General features: G+C 42.5%; 1 pseudogene; it reads right to left on the bottom strand.

Moving 5' to 3' along the window:
• Positions 1-1,686: 1,686 nt before the first annotated feature.
• The window catches only part of LOC123481469, a 120,039-nt pseudogene continuing 101,615 nt past the window's right edge, over positions 1,687-20,110 (bottom strand).

Here is a 20,110-nt window from a genome sequence, read left to right as displayed (position 1 = left end):
AGGTCCTGGCGTGGCCTAGCCAGTCTCCAGACCTTAATCCCATAGAAAATCTGTGGAGGGAGCTGAAGGTTCGAGTTGCCAAACGTCAGCCTCGAAACCTTAATGACTTGGAGAAGATCTGCAAAGAGGAGTGGAACAAAATCCCTCCTGAGATGTGTGCAAACCTGGTGGCCAACTACAAGAAACGTCTGACCTCTGTGATTGCAAAACATGACTTAGTACTTGGTGGCAAAACCCTTTTTGGCAGAGGGGTCAAATACTTTAAAATGCAAATCAATTTATAACATTTTTGACATGCGTTTTTCTTGATTTTTTTGTTATTCTGTCTCTCACTGTTAAAATAAACCTAACATTAAAATTATAGACTGATCATGTCTTTGTCAGTGGGCAAACGTACACAATCAGCAGGGGATCAAATACTTTTTTCCCTCACCGTACTGTATATGTACCTAATAAATGTGGAGGAAAGAGAAGATGCTGCGAGGAGGAGGGTTGAGATCCTCCTGGCTGCTTCTCGTCGGGCGTCAATTAATAGGGCAAGCGAGGAGGAGACGGGTGGTGAGGAGGAGAAGAACTGCAAGGCTACGTTAGCAGCACTTCCTCGGGCAATTTCCTTGTATGTGACCAATTTAAGTTGCTAGCTAGTGCGAGATGGCTACCTTACTTAGACAGGTCATACAGGAGCTTTTGCTTACGTTGAGTTACTTTGTAAACAGTGACACCGTCTGTATATCTTTGGTATTACAATAACAAAAACAGCTCTATACAATATTTGTGTCTGGCATATAAATTATACAATAAAGACATATTGATATATATTGATAACTACTCAGCAGAAGTGGTATACATAGTTAATCAATTAATTAAGCAGAAGTGACATGACCATAATTGACATTACAGACACCCAAACTCAGAAATGAATTATATCTCTGGGTCAACACAATACATGAAAACAATGCATAACTATTCACATACAGAAGTTACATACAAGTTAAAGTTAACAAATAGTAATATAATGTATCTAAAACTAAGGAAGGCTAGTCCTGGAGTTATATTGCCACAATGGCACATATTGTAGGTCAGAATGCAATGAATGAAGGTAGAAGGCAAGGTCCACAGTTAAGGGTAAGCTATTTATTGACACAGAACAGGAATTAGCAAAGACACATGGGGGGAATGGATGGAGTGGCTGGAGGTTAAGGATAAGGAGTTTGTAAGGCTTGTAGGATGGTTTGGAGGGGAGGTTAGGAGGGGAGGCGAAGGATGATGCTATGCCACGTACAACAGTCTTTCTTTCGTTGTGATGGGGCAACTCACTGTGGCAGGGCAACTCATGCTGGTGCTGAAAGAGATAATTACCTTCCCACATCAAGGGAAGGAAGTAAGGGGGAGTGGGGTAGGGGAGAGAAGAAAGGGAGAGGGGACAAGGAAGAAGGGGGAGATAAGAAGGAAATACATTAGAATACATAACATAAAAGGTGGATGAATGACAAAGTAGTTTAGCATGTGTATAATAAGTAGAGTTAGCATGTATAATAAGTAATTATGACAATGATGTTCTTCTTATTTACAGGACACAAAGACAAGTCTCACATCCTATGTGAGTATGAACCGCACTGTGCCCATCCTGAAGCTGGGGATAGAGATCTAAGACCAGACTTCAGGATTACCAGGGAAGCAATGCACTTAGTCTTTCAGATACTCCCCAGTGAGAAGCTTCAGATACTCCCCAGTGAGAAGCTTCATGGCTTGGATCACAAGGTGGAGATTCTGGTCTTCATCTGTTGGCTTGCCTGTGGAACATCGTACAGGGTGGTGTCAGAGGTTTTCCCTATGCCACGTGCGACAGTCTTTCAGTGTGTGCATACTGTGGCAGTGTAACTCATGCTGGTGCTGAAACGGGTAATTACCTTCCCACAGCAGGGGGCCCATGAAGAAGTGGGAGAAGGTTTCCGTCAGTTGGCAGACCATGTGCCGTTCAGGAAAGCTGTGGGGGCCATCGATGGATGCCTTGTCAGGATCAAGCCTCCGGGTGAGCCTGAGTGCCAGTCATACGTCAACAGAAAGCTGTTCCCCTCGATACAGCTGCAGGCCATCTGTGACGCCAAGGGAAGGTTCCTGGATCCAGGAACAGCTTGTGCCCACCCCAAGGGTACTTCTAGGTGGGAGACATCCGTTGGATACCCATGTATAGAGGAGGCCATCTGCCTCATAACACCTTATTAGGAACCTGTGCACGGGAGAGTACAGAAGAAGTTCAACAACTGCCATACCGGGGCTCGCAACATCATTGAGTGTACCTTCGGGATGACGAAGACAAGGTGTAGGTGTGTCTTCTATTCTGCCCTGGAGGTATACCCTTGATTTGCGACACAACTGAGAGCGACTGGCAGTTCAGGTCTCTGCTCTAGACGCCGATCCAGAGGATGTCCCCGATGCCCTGCAAAATCATGATTTCCCCGATGCCCTGCAAGATCCAGATGTCTCAGAGGTCCTGCAGCATCCTGATGTTGCAGAGTTTCTGCAGGATCATATTAACTACGCAGCATAAAAAATATATATATATATATATTTAGGGAATAGGGTGCCATTTGGCACGCAGCCTACAGTCTTCTGCTTGTTGATGAATTAGGGTCCCTTTGAAAACGGATATAATTGTCAGTCAGAATCTAAAGCATGGCGTAAAATGGGCCTACACCGTCTGCACATGGAGCCTACTGTTTTGTTTATGTGACGTGTAGTACATTAGTTACATGGTTATGAATGTTGGCAAATCGTATTTGACATAGCTGGCTTTTTGTAGGCCTATGTTTGACATTTCAAACAGTACAGTTCCATGGTAAGAAAGGGGAGAGCTAGGGTACAGATAATACTTGTTTTGATTGTCCTCCCTGTCAATGTGCATGATATCTGTTGTATATTTATCATCATTGTGTCTGTTGCATCACAGGGTTTAGTTCCATGGTAAGAAAGGGGAGAGCTAGGGTACAGATAATACTTGTTTTGATTGTCCTCCCTGTCAATGTGCATGATATCTGTTGTATATTTATCATAATTGTGTCTGTTGCATCACAGGGTTTAGCAATCACTGTTAATTTCCATCCTGGTGGCCCGGTGTTTCTGCAGGATCATATTTACTATGCATCATCAATAAATAAAATATATTACTGCAATGGTGTTGATGCAGGTGTCTTCTTCATCATTCAAACTTTTAGCCAATTGGAGAAAGACTCTCTCTCTCATGCACTAGATAGGCAAGACAACTGAATGAACCACCATATCTGTGAATGTACTTTTCGGAATGTTACTGTGCTATTGCGTCCCTTGCTGGACTGTTTGATTATCCTGTCCAACATCACATCATTGGTACTAAAACAAATTCCTATAAATCTTAATTGCCAAAGTATGAATTTATGTAATTTCTAACTGAACCACAACTTCACATATCTTAGTGCGGTGTACCTATATTACTACAATAAGGATACCAAACAATTAATTAATCTGACAGCTTTTCAATTAAGGCAGAAATAGTGCCAGCAAGGTCTGGTTCCTTACAGCTGCAGCAGCCTCCCTAGCAGCCTTCCTCTACACTGCCAACCTGCTCAGCTCTGCCTCTTCCTCCGCCACCCTTTCTCTCTCGCTCGCTCACTCACTCACTCTCCTCTCTTCTTTCCTCCCTCTCTGCTTCCTTTTCTGCCCGATCCTTTAAGAACTTGAGGATGTCGCTGCTCTTCCTCTGACACTGGCTTGTTGCCTGAGTCTGAGGACGTGAAGAGCACTGCTGAGCCATCCCCGGATGAGGCAACCAGGACAGGAGGGGTCATATAATGCCTCTGCCCCAGAATCTCATCCATAATGCATACCAATGTCCTCCCCCCTCTGTCATTGACCCCATTAGCGCTGCCTTCACCTCCTATCAACACAGCACATGGGGTAGATCTATTAATGAGCAATTACCAATTCTCTGATGTTTGGTTGATAAATGATGTCCATCTACTACACCAAGACAACTACATTTTGGGCCCCATTTGGCCACCAAAAATACAAAACATGTGAACTATTAACCATAAGGACAATACCTTGTCTTGAGGTTCTCCCATTTTTTGGGGCCTGGAGGCTGGTGATCCCCCCCCCCCCCAACTATGACAGACAAAATGAGGAAAAAATATCCAGAAAATAAGTATTTGGTCAATAACAAAAGTTTCTCAATACTTTGTTATATACCCTTTGTTGGCAATGACACAGGTCAAATGTTTACTGTAAGTCTTCACAAGGTTTTCACACACTGTTGCTGGTATTTTGGCCCATTCCTCCATGCAGATCTCCTCTAGAGCAGTGATGTTTTGGGGCTGTCGCTGGGCAACACGGACTTTCAACTCCCTCCAAAGATTTTCTATGGGGTTGAGATCTGGAGACTGGCTAGGCCACTCCAGGACCTTGAAATGCTTCTTACGAAGCCACTCCTTCGTTGCCCTACTTTTTTCCCCCACTGTATATATACTGAGATCATGTGACAGATCATGTGACACTTAGATTGCAAACAAGTGGACCTTATTTAACTAATGATGTGACTTCTGAAGGTAATTGGTTGCACCAGATCTTACTTAGGGGCTTCATAGCAAAGGGGGTGGTCACGACTTCCTCCGAGGCTGCCTCCTCTTCTTGTTCGGGCAGGCTTCGGCGTTCGTCGTCACCGGCCGTCTAGCCACTGCCGCTCCTCATCTCATCATTCCATTTGTTTTTACTTGTTTATTACACACACCTGGTTCATATCCCCTCATCAGTACCTGTATAAGTGGTCCCTCTGCCCCCTTGTCTTTGAGTGTGATTGTTTATTGTGGAGGAGAGAGAAGCTCAGTGGATCTCCTTATATTTAGTGTCGGCGGGAACTTTCCCTGTGTGCCTTGTATTTTCCAGTGCGCCTGTTTTGCGCAATGGACTGTTTTTATGCATTACTGCGTAACTCTGTGGTTCAGAATAAATCCTGTTATTCTGTGATTTACCCTCCTGCGCCTGACTCCTTCAAAATCACAGGGGTGAATACATATGCACACACCACTTTTCCGTTAGTTATTTAAAAAAAAATTTTTTAACAAGTAATTTTTTAAATTTCACTTCACCAATTTGGACTATTTTGTGTATGTCCATTACATGATATCCAAAAAAAAATCCATTTAAATTACAGGTTGTAATGTAACAAAATAGGAAAAACGCCAAGGGGGGTCAATACTTTTGCAAGGCACTGTATCTACCTCTATCATTCCAGTATCACTGCACATTGTAAATATGGTACTGGAACCGACCCTGTATGTAGCTTCTTAGCCTAGTGAATAAGAGCATTGGGCCAGTAACCAAAAGGTTGCTGGTTCAAATCCCAGAGCTGGCATGGTAGAAAAATATGCCGTTCTGCCCTTAAACAGTTAACCAACAACAACTGCTCCCCAGCGCCGATGATGTTGATTAAGGCAGCCCCCCACACCTCTCTAATTCAGTTGGGTTAAATGTGGAAGGCACATTTCGGTTGAATGCATTCCGTTGTGCAACTGATTAGATATCTATTTTCTTGTGTGTCATTGTTCTACCTTATGTTATTTTTAGTACTACATTAATGCATTGTTGGGTTTTTGAGCTTGCAAGAAAAGCATTTCACTATACTTGAAAGAGATTAACATAAAAACTTAAAACTAGTTTTCTACATCAAAGCTTCACTGTAACGTTACTCACGACCCGGCAGACTTGGCTGCATTTCTCTTCCCAGTGAACAGCCTCTCGATCTGCCCTCGCTACCGAATGAGGCTTTTAATGTCCTGTTTGGCCTTGAAACAAACAATGTTGAAGTTAGTAAAGACACTTTTCCCTACCCATCTGTGTAGATACTGTAACCTTAGCTTCGGGATCTTTAGCTGTCAGGAAGAAAGGCCCAGTAAAAGTCGGATCCGCAACCACTCGTTTTATTTACAGTTCCCAAACAAAGACTTCCGGCCAATTCCCCAAGCTTGTTCAAAGAGGATCCTTCATCCCTATCCCTATAGATCGATGGCTGGTGAAGAGTTAATTATCAGACAAATCCATACTCCACTTCATCACATCTTCACCCATTCCTCTCCTTTTTCGCTCCTCCTTTAAATTGGTCATCAGTCATCGAAGACAGTCTTTTTTCTCTCTTCGCCGTTCCAGTCTAATGACATGAAGGCTAATTTTACACTCCAATCGTTCCATTTCATTACTGACTGTCCAAAGTCCTCTGCCTCAATCTATAACCTCCATGTTGAAATGCTAGAGACATTTCTGGAAAAAAGGTTATTCCATGTGCACTTAATAATGTCAAGAAGACTTCACTAATCAAGGACAGTCAACAAAACTAGAAAAGTGTCTGTGTATAATTATATTGGACAACGTACAAAGACACTGGTGGTGAAAATTGGCCTCGGTATCATCATCTCTGTATCCATTAGCTGGATTTATACTACTCCATTTTATATCCAGAGATGTAGTGATACAAAATGTGGGTCAACACTGATTGTCTGTTGAGATGACAGGCGAAGAGTAACATTAAAGTTAATTTAGTGGAATAGGTGTGTAAACACTATGTACCACATGAAAGAGGTGCATAACCGATGGAGGGTTCACCAATTAATAAGGGAGGGTTAAAGGGTTATGTTAAGGTCCAATGTGGAGGGAAGGTCAAGGAGGTATAGTTAGGCACTTTAGAGTTTAGGGTGGTAAGATTAAAATGAGGGCCTGCAGCGAGAGGAGGGAGACGGGATTAAGGTGACAGTTATGGAGAAGATCAATGGAAAGTGGAGGGGAGGGTGACAGCGTTATGGCAAGGACCAATGGAAGGTGGTTGGTGACGAGTGATGATGTAGGTGAGCGGCTGTGGCAGCGGTAATGGTAAGTGAGAGGTAATTAGACATAAAAGACTACTATGCAGCACTCCATCCAATGAACAGAGCCCAGCCACAACACTGCCACATATAGGCGGCAAAGAAGCAGGACCAATATAACACACCGTCTCCATCTCTCATTTCCTCCCTTGCTCCCGCCCTCTTTTTCTTTCTTTGTTTCTTTCTTTCTCTCTTTGTCTGTCTTTCTTTCTGTCTTCCCTACCCCATCCTTCACTTTCTATTTCTTTTGATCCCATCCCTGCCAAGATGGCAACTGAACACGTGTGTCTTGTGCACATCTGTTTGTTAGTTTGCGAGTGTTGTATTACTTGGCCTTTATTGTTATTATTGTTATTTTATTGTAGCTTAGGCATATTTGTGATTAGTGTGCAACCGCATAGGCTTAATATTTTTGATCAGAGTCTTAAAAAACGTTTTATGCTTATTTCTCATGTTGATTTATAGGCTAAAAATGAACATGTTGCTGTTGTTGCTATTGTCTACCCTTGAGAACTCTGCAAGTTTTTTCCCATTTGGCATGGGAGAAACCGCGCTTGTGTTTACATATCTGGATTGTTCTTTCAGTACTTAACCATGTCTCTGGACTGTACGCACCTTTTGAAATATGTTCTGTTAAAGACTCTGGTTCCTCTGGAATATGGTTATAGTACTGCCTGTGAATCCAAATGTTGTAAAATCTAGACTTGCCATTATTTTGCTGCTTTTACCATCAGGAAAGGTGTTATCTAACCCAGGTCCTGATATTTCTACCCCATCTGAATTAAAAAGTCAGAATGGTCTGAAGTTTCTGCACATAAATGTAAAAAGTCTTCCGAAACTTGTTTTTGTGAATATTTTGATAAAAAATGCAGACCCCGGTGTATTTATGCTTTCTGAAACCTGGCTCAAATAATCTATCACTGACAAAGACATTGGCCTATTATTATCACAATGTAAAATCTGAATTTGTGTTTATGGGTCACCTGAACCTAGACTGGTTGACATCCAACTCTGATCAACTCAAGAATCTATGTAATACCTATAATCTTACTCAGATTGTTAACGATTTAACAAGGTTGAATGCAACATTTCCACTAAAATCCTCTTTGAGTGATCTTATTTTAACCAACACGTTGTTTTTGCAAATGATATAAGTGATCACTGTGCTGTTGCCTGTGTAATGGAAGGTAAAAATCCCCAAATACCTCCAGGTATCATCATGAAAAGAAACTGGAAGCAGTTTGTTTCCATTACGTTTTTAACATTGCCTGGAATAGAGTAGAATTAATCGCTGATGTTAAATTAGCCTTTTCTTACTTCCATAAAGCATTCCAGGATGTATGCAAAAAACACACCACTTTCAAGCAATACAGAATTAAGGGCAGACAACCCTTGGTTCTCAGATGAACTAGCTGAAATCGTAAGAAAACAGAATGCTTTGTGGGCTAAAGCAAGAAGGTCTGATTCCGCTGATGATTGGATGGCTTTTAAACGCCATGCGATCAGGTTTCAGGTCTAGCCACAGCGCTGTCACAGCAACTTTGAAGGTTTTGAATGATATTCACTGTGGCCTGGATAAGAAGCTGCATTGTTTCTGTATTCATAGACTTTTCAAAGGCGTTTGACACTGTGTGTCTTGGTGCAGAGATTGAAGTGTATTGGGATTACTGGTCATGCTCTTGAGTGGTTTGTGAACTACCTCTCAAATTGAACCCAGGGTGTTAAGGCAGATGGTTGTAAGTCGGACACCCTAGAGTTGTGCTCGGTGTGCCTCAAGGATAAATTAGGTCCCCTGTTGTTTATTATCTATATCAACAACATATTGAGACAGCTGATGTACATTTTTATGCAGATGACACTGTTCTCTCAAGTGGCAGCAGTTTGACTTTGGCTTCTGAAAAAGCTCAAACAGCTTTTAACGTAATTCAAAAGAATATAGAAGGACATTCTATAGAGCAAGTCAAAACTTACAAATATCTGGGAGTTTGGGTGGATGAGAAGTTGAGCTTCACCACCCATGTAGACAATTTATATTATTTAAATTTTTTATGGCGTAGATCAGGTTTAAGACTGCAGATAAGATTGTAGCTTCCATCAATGTAATTGTCTGCATCATTTCCAATCCCCCATCAATGTTTTTGTAAATATATATATACACAGTACCAGTCAAAAGTTTGGACACACCTACTCATTCAAGGGTTTTTCTTTATTTGAACTATTTTCTACATTGTAGAATAATAGTGAAGACATGAAAACTATGAAATAACACATATGGAATCATGAAGTAACAAAAAAAGTGTTAAATAAATATTTGAGATTCTTCAAAGTAGCCACCCTTTGCCTTGATGACAGCTTTCCACACTCTTGGCATTCTTTTTTATTTATTTTTATTTCACCTTTATTTAACCAGGTAAGCCAGTTGAGAACAGGTTCTCATTTACAACTGCGACCTGGCCAAGATAAAGCAAAGTAGTGCAATAAAAACAACACAGAGTTACATATGGGGTAAAAAAAACATAAAGTCAGAAATACAACAGAAAATATATATACAGTGTGTGCAAATGTAGCAAGTTATGGAGGTAAGGCAATAAATAGGCTATAGTGCAGAATAATTACAATAGTATTAACACTGGAATGCTAGATGTGCAAGAGATTATGTGCAAATAGAGATACTGGGGTGCAAAAGAGCAAAATAAATAACAATATAGGGATGAGGTAGTTGTGTGGGCTAATTTCAGATGGGCTGTGTACAGGTGCAGTGATCGGTAAGGTGCTCTGACAACTGATGCTTAAAGTTATTGAGGGAGATAAGAGTCTCCAGCTTCAGAGATTTTTGCAATTCGTTCCAGTCATTGGCAGCAGAGAACTGGAAGGAATGGCGGCCAAAGGAGGTGTTGGCTTTGGGAATGACCAGTGAGATATACCTGCTGGAGCGCAGACTACGGGTGGGTGCTGCTATGGTGACCAATGAGCTAAGATAAGGCGGGGATTTGCCTAGCAGTGATTTATAGATGGCCTGGAGCCAGTGGGTTTGACGACGAACATGTAGTGAGGACCAGCCAACAAGAGCGTACAGGTCACAGTGGTGGGTAGTGTATGGGGCTTTGGAGACAAAACGGATGGCACTGTGATAGACTACATCCAATTTGCTGAGTAGAGTGTTGGAGGCTATTTTGTAAATGACATCGCCGAAGTCAAGGATCGGTAGGATAGTCAGTTTTACGAGGGCATGTTTGGCAGCATGAGTGAAGGAGGCTTTGTTGTGAAATAGGAAGCCGATTCTAGATTTAACTTTGGAGTTAAATTCTCTCAACCAGCTTCACCTGGAATGCTTTTCCAACAGTCTTGAAGGAGTTCCCACATATGCTGAGCACTTGTTGGTTGCTTTTCCTTCACTCTGCAGTCCAACTCATCCCAAACCATCTCAATTGGGTTGAGGTCGGGGGATTGTGGAGGCCAGGTCATCTGATGTAGCACTCCATCACTCTCCTTCTTGGTAAAATAGCCCTTACAAAGCCTGGAGGTGTGTTGGGTCATTGTCCTGTTGAAAAACAAATGATTGTCCCACTAAGCCCAAACCAGATGGGATGGCTATCGCTGCAGAATGCTGTGGTAGCCATGCTGGTTAAGTGTGCCTTGAATTCTAAATAAATCACAGAAAGTGTCACCAGCAAAGCACCCCTAAATGATCACACCTTTTCCTCCATTCTTCACGTTGGGAACTACAAATGCAGAGATCATATGTTCACCTACACTGCGTCTCACAAAGACACAGCGGTTGGAACCAAAACTCTCATATTTGGACTCCAGAAAAAAAGGACAGATTTCCACCGGTCTAATGTCCATTGCTTGTGTTTCTTTGCTCAAGCAAGTCTCTTCTTCTTATTGGTGTCCTTTAGTAGTGGTTTCTTTGCAGCAATTCGACCATGAAGGCCTGATTCACGCAGTCTCCTCTGAACAGTTGATGTTGAGATGTATCTGTTACTTTAACTCTGTGAAGCACTTATTTGGGCTGCAATTTCTGAGGCTGGTAACTCTAATGAACTTATCCTCTGCAGCAGAGGTAACTCTGGGTCTTTCTTTCCTGTAGCGGTCCTCATGAGAGCCAGTTTCATCATAGCGCTTGATGGTTTTTGCAACTGCACTTGAAGAAACGTTAAAAGTTCTTTACATTTTCCGTATTGACTGACCTTCATGTCTTAAAGTAATGATGGACAGTCGTTTCTCTTTGATTATTTGAGCTGTTCTTGCCATAATATGGACTTGGTCTTTTACCAAATAGGGCTACCTTCTGTATACCTCCCTCTACCTTGTCACAACACAACTGATTGTTATTTCATAGTGTTGATGTCTTCACTATTATTCTACAATTTAAAAAATAGTAAAAATAAAGAAAAACCCTTGATTGAGTAGGTGTGTCCAAACTTTTGACTGGTACTGTATATGCTGTCTATATATATACAGTTGAAGTCGGAAGTTTACATACACTTAGGTTGGAGTCATTAAAACTAGTTTTTCAACCACTCCACAAATTTCTTGTTAACAAACTATAATTTTGGCAAATCGGTTAGGACATCTACTTTGTGCATGATACAAGTAATTTTTCCAACAATTGTTTACAGACAGATTATTTCACTTATAATTCACTGTATCACAATTCCAGTGGGTCAGAAGTTTACATACACTAAGTTGAATGTGCCTTCCAACAGCTTGGAAAATTTCAGAAAATGATGTCATGGCTTTAGAAGCTTCTGATAGGCTAATTGACATCATTTGAGTCAATTGGAGGTGTACCTGTGGATGTATTTCAAGGCCTACCTTCAAATTCAGTGCCTCTTTGCTTGACATCATGGGAAAATCAAAAGAAATCAGCCAAGACCTCAGAAATTTTTTTCTGGTTCATCCTTGGGAGCAATTTCCAAACGCCTGAAGGGACCACGTTCATCTGTACAAAAAATTGTACGCAAGTATAAACATCATGGGATCACCCAGCCGCCATACCGCTCAGTAAGGAGACGTGTTCTGTCTCCTAGAGATGAACATACGTTGGTGCGAAAAGTGCAAATCAATCCCAGAACAACAGCAAAGGACCTTGTGAGGATGCTGGAGGAAACAGGTACAAAAGTATCTATATCCACAGTAAAACATTTAAATTTTTACATCATTTAGCAGACACTCTTATCCAGAGCGACTTACAAATTGGTGCATTCAACTTATGATAGCAAGTGGGACAACCACTTTTTTTCTTCTTTTTTTTATGGGGGGGTGGGGGAGGGGGGGTAGAAGTATTACTTTATACTATTCCAGGTATTCCTTAAAGAGGTAGAGTTTCAAGTGTCTCCGGAAGGTGGTCAGTGACTCCGCCGTCCTGGCGTCGTGGGGGAGCTTGTTCCACCATTGGGGTGCCAGAGCAGCAAATAGCTTTGACTGGGCTGAGCGGGAACTGTGCTTCTGTAGAGGAAGGGGAGCTAGCAGGCCAGAGGTGGATGAATGTAGTGCCCTCGTTTGGGTGTAGGGTCTGATCAGAGCCTGAAGGTAAGGAGGTGCCGTTCCCCTCACAGCTCCGTAGGCAAGCACCATGGTCTTGTAGTAGATGCGAGCCTCAACTGGAAGCCAGTGGAGTGTGCGGAGGAGTGGGGTGACATGAGAGAACTTGGGAAGGTCGAACACCAGATGGGCTGCGGCGTTCTGGATAAGTTGTAGGGGTTTAATGGCACAGGCAGGGAGCCCAGCCAACAGCGAGTTGCAGTAATCCAGACGGGAGATGACAAGTGCCTGGATTAGGACCTGTGCCGCTTTCTGTGTAAGGTAGGGTCGTAGTGTGCGAATTAACCTGCAGGATCGGGTCACCGCTTTGATGTTAGCAGAGAACGACAGGGTGTTGTCCAGGGTCACGCCAAGGCTATTTGCACTCTGGGAGGAGGACACAATGGAGTTGTCAACCGTGATGGCGAGATCATGGAGCAGGCAGTCCTTCCCAGGGAGGAAGAGCAGCTCCGTCTTGCCGAGGTTCAGCTTGAGGTGGTGATCCGACATCCACACTGATATGTCTGCCAGACATGCAGAGATGCGATTCGCCACCTTGTTATCAGAAGGGGGAAAGTAGAAAATTAATTGTGTGTCGTCTGCGTAGCAATGATAGGAGAGACCATGTGAGGATATGACAGAGCCATGTGACTTGGTGTATAGAGAGAATAGGAGAGGGCCTAGAACTGAGCTCTGGGGGACACCAGTGGTGAGAGCACGTGGTGCGGAGACAGATTCTCGCCACGCCACCTGGTAGGAGCGACCTGTCAGGTAGGACGCAATCCAAGAGTGAGCAGCGCCGGAGCTGCCCAACTCGGAGAAGGTGGAGAGGAGGATCTGATGGTTAACAGTATCAAAGGCAGCGGAAAGGTCTAGAAGGATAAGAGCAGAGGAGAGAGAGTTAAGTGCGGAGAGCCTCCGTGACACAGAGAAGAGCAGTCTCAGTTGAATGACCAGTCTTGAAACCTGACTGGTTTGGATCAAGAAGGTCATTCTGAGAGAGATAGCAGGAGAGTTGGCTAGAGACGGCACGTTCAAGAGTTTTGGAGAGAAAAGAAAGAAGGGATACTGGTCTGTAGTTGTTGACATCGGAGGGATGGAGTGTAGGTTTTTTGAGGAGGGATGCAACTCTCGCTCTCTTGAAGACGGAAGGGACATGGCCAGCTGTCAAGGATGAGTTGATGAGCGAGGTGAGGAAAGGGAGAAGGTCTCCGGTAATGGTCTGGAGAAGAGAGGAGGGGATAGGGTCAAGCGGGCAGGATGTTGGGCGGCCGGCCGTCACAAGTCGCAAGATTTCATCTGGAGAGAGAGGGGAGAAAGAAGTCAAAGCATAGGGTAGGGCAGTGTGAGCAGGACCATCAGTGTCATTTGACTTAATAAATGAGGATCGGATGTCGTCAACCTTCTTTTCAAAATGGTTGATGAAGTCATCCACAGAGAGGGAGGAGAGAGGGGGAGGAGGAGGAGGATTCAGCAGGGAGGAGAAGGTGGCAAAGAGCTTCCTATGGTTAGAGGCAGAGGCTTGAAATTTAGAGTGGTAGAAAGTGGCTTTAGCAGCGGAAACAGAGGAAGAGAATGTAGAGTGGAGGGAGTGAAAAGATGACAGGTCCGCAGGGAGTCTAGTTTTCCTCCATTTCCGCTCGGCTGCCCGGAGCCCTCTTCTGTGAGCTCGCAATGAGTCGTCAAGCCACGGCGCAAGAGGGGAGGACCGAGCCGGCCGGGAGGATAGGGGACATAGTGAGTCAAAAGACTCATTGCGACATAATCTGAAAGGCCGCTCAGCAAGGAAGGCCGCTCAGCAAGGAAGAAGCCACTGCTCCAAAACCGCCACAAAAAAGCCAGACTACGGTTTGCAACTGCACATGGGGACAAAGATCGTACTTTTTGGAGAAATGTCCTCTGGTCTGATGAAACAAAAATAGAACTGTTTGGCCATAATTACCATCGTTATGTTTGGAGGAAACCGTGAAGCACGGGGGTGGCAGCATATGCTGTGGGGGTGCTTTGCTGCAGGAGGGACTGGTGCACTTCACAAAATAGATGGCATCATGAGGAAGGACAATTATGTGGATATATTGAAGCAACATCTCAAGACATCAGTCAGGAAGTTATAGCTTGGTGCAGTGACGCTCTCCATCCAACCTGACAGAACTTGAGAGAGGATCTGCAGAGAAGAATGGGAGAAACTCCCCAAATACAGGTGTGACAAGCTTATAGCGTAATACCCAAGAAGACTCAAGGCTGTAATCGCTGCCAAAGGTGCTTTAACAAAATACTGAGTAAATGGTCTGAATACTTATGTAAATGTGACTTGACTATGACTTTTCAAATCACCCAGTAGTGCTATCTGCAGAGTTAGCTACAGGTACATTTTGCAATTCTTCAGCCATTCATGGACCTGTGACCAAAAACAAGCTACATATGGACAGTACCAACTTAAATGATCTAATGACTGTCTCTTCAAATCAAAATCTGCAGAGCTGGGAAGATATATACAGTGCCCTCCACAATTATTGGCACCCCTGTTTAAGATGTGGTCGAGGACTTCCAAAAATTCTCATTTTTTTAAAACAACATAGAACCCAAATGCGAAAAAATAGAAAAATCCAACCTTTTATTTAAGTACATTACTTTGGTGTAAAAAAAGAACATCACACATTTAGAAAAAAAAAAACTTGAAATCATGTGTCCCACAATTATTGGCACCCCTGATGTTAATACTTTGTACAACCCGCTTTTGCCAACAAGACAGCACTTAATCTCCTCCTATAACATTTCACAAGATTGGAGAACACAGAGAGAGGCATCTTTGACCATTCTTCTTTGCACAATCTTTCTAGATCTTCCAGTGTCCTGGGTCCTCTCTTATGCACTCTCCTCTTTAGCTCGCCCCACAGGTTTTCGATTGGGTTGAGGTCTGGGGACTGAGATGGCCATGGGAGGACCTTGATTTTGTGACTGCTGAACCATTTTTGTGTATATTTTGCCACATGTTTTGGATCATTATCCTGCTGAAAGACCCAATGACGACCCATCTTCAGCTTTCTGGCAGAGGCCATCAGGTTTTTATTTAAAATGTCCTGGTAGTTCAAAGCGTTCATAATGCCATGCACCCTAACAAGGTTCTGTAGTGTATTAAAATTATGTCTTTGTTAAATGTTTTTCATGAAGAAATGGAATGTTGGTTATGTTAGTAGCAAGAGGGAATGTTTTGGGTGTAACGCCACATCCAGCAGACCGGAAGTGTCTTGGAGACTGGGGATTGGCCAGAAGAGGTCAGCTTCGTTGTTTATAAATAGGGGGGTTAAACGAAGAAGAAGTCAGAACGGCCATGGCAATCGGGGAGCCGTTCTCCGGACACCGCGGGTCTGTACCTATGCTGTAATCTCGTGGTTTTAATAAAGGCCTTTGAACACGATACAGACTAAGGGGATTCTTTGATCGACAGCAATACCCACCAGCATTCGACACGATACCACAGTTCCCAGGGCCTTTGGAAGAGAAACAGGCCCACAGCATCACAGATCCTCCACCATACTTCACGGTGGGCATGAGGTGCTTTTCGGCATACTCATCTTTTGTTTTACGCCAGACCCACTTAGAGTGTTTGTTGCCAAAAAGCTCAATCTTAGTCTCATCTGACCAAAGCACACGATCCCAGTTGAAGTCCCAGTGCCGCTTAGCAAACTCCAGACGTTTACGTTTGTGAGTGTTAGTGAGAAAAGGCTTTTTCCTTGCATGCCTCCCAAACAGCTTGTTGGCATGTAGAGAGCGCTCTGATGGTTGTTTTGGAGACTTTGTGACCCCAAGATGCCACTCTTTGATGCAATTCTGTGACAGTGAGCTTAGGACTTTTTTTTACTTCTCTTACCATCCTCCTCACTGTGCGTTGTGGCAAGATAAACTTGGGACCTCTTCCAGCCTTGTTTGTCACTGTTCCAGTTGTTTTAAACTTCTTAATGATTCCTCTGACTGTAGATACGGGTAAGTTAAGGCGAGTGGCTATTTTCTTGTAGCCATTGCCTGACTTATGAATGTCGATACAAATCTGCCTTACTTGAATGGTGTGTTCTCTTGTCTTTGCCATGTTGACAACTGGGTAAGAGAATTAGGCCTATGTGTCACGTCATATTTATACCCCAGGGAAACAGGAAGTCATGAATTACTAATTAAAAGTTAATAGATACCCTGACCAACTTTAGCAACTACAGAAAAATTTATTTTTTAAAAAATCAATTAAAATTTTCAGCAGAATTGTTAGGGGTGCCAATAATTGTGGGACACATGATTTCAAGTTTTTTTTTTTCTAAATGTGTGATTTTTTTTTTACCACCAAAGTAATGTACTTAAATAAAAGGTTGGATTTTTCTCTTTTATTGCATTTGGGTTCTATGTTTTTTTTTTTATGAGAATTTTTGGAAGTCCTCGACCACATCTTAAACAGGGGTGCCAATAAAAGTGGAGGGCACTGTATATACAATTATATTGGTTGCAAGAATCTTGTAAATGAATTTAAATAAAATAAATCTAAGTTTTGAATCAGTTCATAAACCATGTGCCATGTAATCGGTACATCGAAAATCTCTTCCCAACTATTTTGTAATCTATATGGCATAGCTGTCATTTTTTTGGTCCTTAAATGAAACTGGTAGACTTTATTTATCACAATTTTCTTTAACCAATTTTGGTCTTTAATGCAGGGCCGACAGACAAGTTCCTTACTTTTTCCCCCTTCCTCTTGCCTCTTCCATTTTTGCGGTAATGCTGCAATTAGTTGGTTGTATTTTTGGGTAGAGCAGACATTTCCATATATTTTTGTTAGCTGCATGTGTGACATAGCTCCACCAGTCCTATTTATGATATCATTTACAAAGATTCTACCTAAAGTTTTTTTTAAATAACTAGTATATTTGAGTTGAACCACAATATTTGTTGTATAATTTTTTCTGTCTTTTCTGTCTGACTAGGATTAATAATATCTGACAATACCTTTTTAATTCTATGCGCTACGCAGTTTGATATAATTTTTGCATCACAACACTGAAGTGTAAGAGCACTCCAATTTTTTAAATGGCTTTTGAAAACACTTGGAGACTGTTTCAGTAATGAAATCAGATCTTCTTGTTGAGTGTCTGATAATCTACCATTTATATAGGAGTGATTAAAATGCTAATAATGGTCCTCTGAGTATATCAAACAAGGTTTGGTATACCTCCAGTGGTATGCCATCCAACCCTGGAGTTTTCCCAGACTTAAAGGCTTTAATTGCATCAATAAGGTCCTCCTCTGTAATTTGGCCGTCATATGAGTTTTTATGTACAGCTGTTAATTTAAAATTATTAATAGAAAGAAAATCCATACAATTTGCTTCAGTTAGTGGAGATGGATGAGACTGAAATGAAAACATATGCTTAAAGTACTTTACTTCCTCTTTCAAAATATAGTTTGGTGAATCATGGGTGACTCCGTCATTTGTAACAAGGTTCAGTAAATTATTTTTGGTAGCATTTCTATGTTGAAGATAAAAAAATAATTTAATGCATTTTTCCCCATATTCCATCAAGTTCACTTTATTTTTGTCATGATTAAACTGGATTTGAACCCAAATGCAGACAACTACACTGAGCCAGAGAAGGTTTAACAGGTTTATTTACAATGTTCAATTTGTCCAGGTTTCCAATAATAGGGGAAAAGCAAGTCCAGGTTACAGGGAGGGTAACAGATCCAGGTCAGAGCAGGTGTGGTACCGTAATGTCCTAGTGTCCGTGGTGAGTCCAAAAGGGAGGTCCGGTAGTGGAAAGCAGGATGGTGGTGGCAGGAGTGAAGCGGAGGCAGGAGTCAGGTTCCAATAATATGGTCGTCTTGACTATGATCTGACGATGAGTGGCAAGTTTGACCGGGTCTTAAAGGCTGAGGTGATTATGGTGAATGAGCTGCAGCTGGAACCCTGACTCCCGCACACCAGACTTCACTCCTGCAATCAAGGACAGACAGAGGGGAGGGGAAGAGCAGAGAGAGAGCTACCTAGCAGCAGTAGGCCTAACAATTTTTTATAATATATTACACTTGATCTTTTTTGAATAAGTTCCTCCTTCTTTTTGTTTTTCCTCTAACTTATCCTGATCCTCTATGGTACAGTTTTTATTGCTATCTATCTTTACTGTTAGTCCTTCCATTTCCTTTGTTAATATGAACTCTTTTGACCTAAATCGTTTGCCCACTGACAAAGACATGATCAGTCTATAATTTTAATGCTAGGTTTATTTGAACAGTGAGAGACAGAATAACAACAAAAAAATCCAGAAAAATGCATGTCAAAAATGTTATAAATTGATTTGCATTTTAATGAGGGAAATAAGTATTTGACCCCTCTGCAAAACATGACTTACAGTGAGGGAAAAACGTATTTTATCCCCTGCTGATTTTGTACGTTTGCCCACTGACAAAGAAATGATCAGTCTATAATTTTAATGGTAGGTTTATTTGAACAGTGAGAGACAGAATGACAACAAAAAAATCCAGAAAAACGCATATAAAAAATGTTATAAATTGATTTGCATTTTAATGAGGGAAATAAGTATTTGACCCCCTCTCAATCAGAAAGATTTCTGGCTCCCAGGTGTATTTTATACAGGTAACGAGCTGAGATTAGGAGCACACTCATAAAGGGAGTGCTCCTAATCTCAGCTAGTTACCTGTATAAAAGACACCTGTCCACAGAAGCAATCAATCAATCAGATTCCAAACTCTCCACCATGGCCAAGACCAAAGAGCTCTCCAAGGATGTCAGGGACAAGATTGTAGACCTACTCAAGGCTGGAATGGGCTACAAGACCATCGCCAACAGCTTGGTGAGAAGGTGACAACAGTTGGTGCGATTATTCGCAAATGGAAGAAACAAAAAATAACTGTCAATCTCCCTCGGCCTGGGGCTCCATGCAAGATCTCACCTCGTGGAGTTGCAATGATCATGAGAACGGTGAGGAATCAGCCCAGAACTACACGGGATGATCTTGTCAATGATCTCAAGGCAGCTGGGGCCATAGTCACCAAGAAAACAATTGGTAACACACTACGTCGTGAAGGACTGAAATCCTGCAGCGCCCGCAAGGTCCCCCTGCTCAAGGAAGCACATATACAGGGCCGTCTGAAGTTTGCCAATGAACATCTGAATGATTCAGAGGAGAACTGGGTGAAAGTGTTGTGGTCAGATGAGACTAAATCGAGCTCTTTGGCATCAACTCAACTCGCCGTTTTTGGAGGAGGAGGAATGCTGCCTATGATCCCAAGAACACCATCTCCACCGTTAAACATGGAGATGGAAACATTATGCTTTGGTGGTGTTTTTCTGCTAAGGGGACAGGACAACTTCACTGCATCAAAGGGACGATGGACGGGGCCATGTACCGTCAAATCTTGAGTGAGAACCTCCTTCCCTCAGCCAGGGCATTGAAAATGTGTCGTGGATGGTTATTCCAGTATGACAATGACCCAAAACACACGGCCAAGGCAACAAAGGAGTGGCTCAAGAAGAAACACATTAAGGTCCTGGAGTGGTCTAGCCAGTCTCCAGGCCTTATTCCCATAGAAAATCTGTGGAGGGAGCTGAAGGTTCGAGTTGCCAAACGTCAGCCTCGAAACCTTAATGACTTGGAGAAGATCAGCAAAGAGGAGTGGAACAAAATCCCTCCTGAGAT

This window comes from Coregonus clupeaformis, chromosome 20 (assembly GCF_020615455.1).
Source record: "Coregonus clupeaformis isolate EN_2021a chromosome 20, ASM2061545v1, whole genome shotgun sequence".
Lineage (NCBI taxonomy): Eukaryota > Metazoa > Chordata > Actinopteri > Salmoniformes > Salmonidae > Coregonus > Coregonus clupeaformis.
Note: the sequence above shows the minus strand (reverse complement) of the source record. Positions and strands in the feature narration are given on the sequence as shown.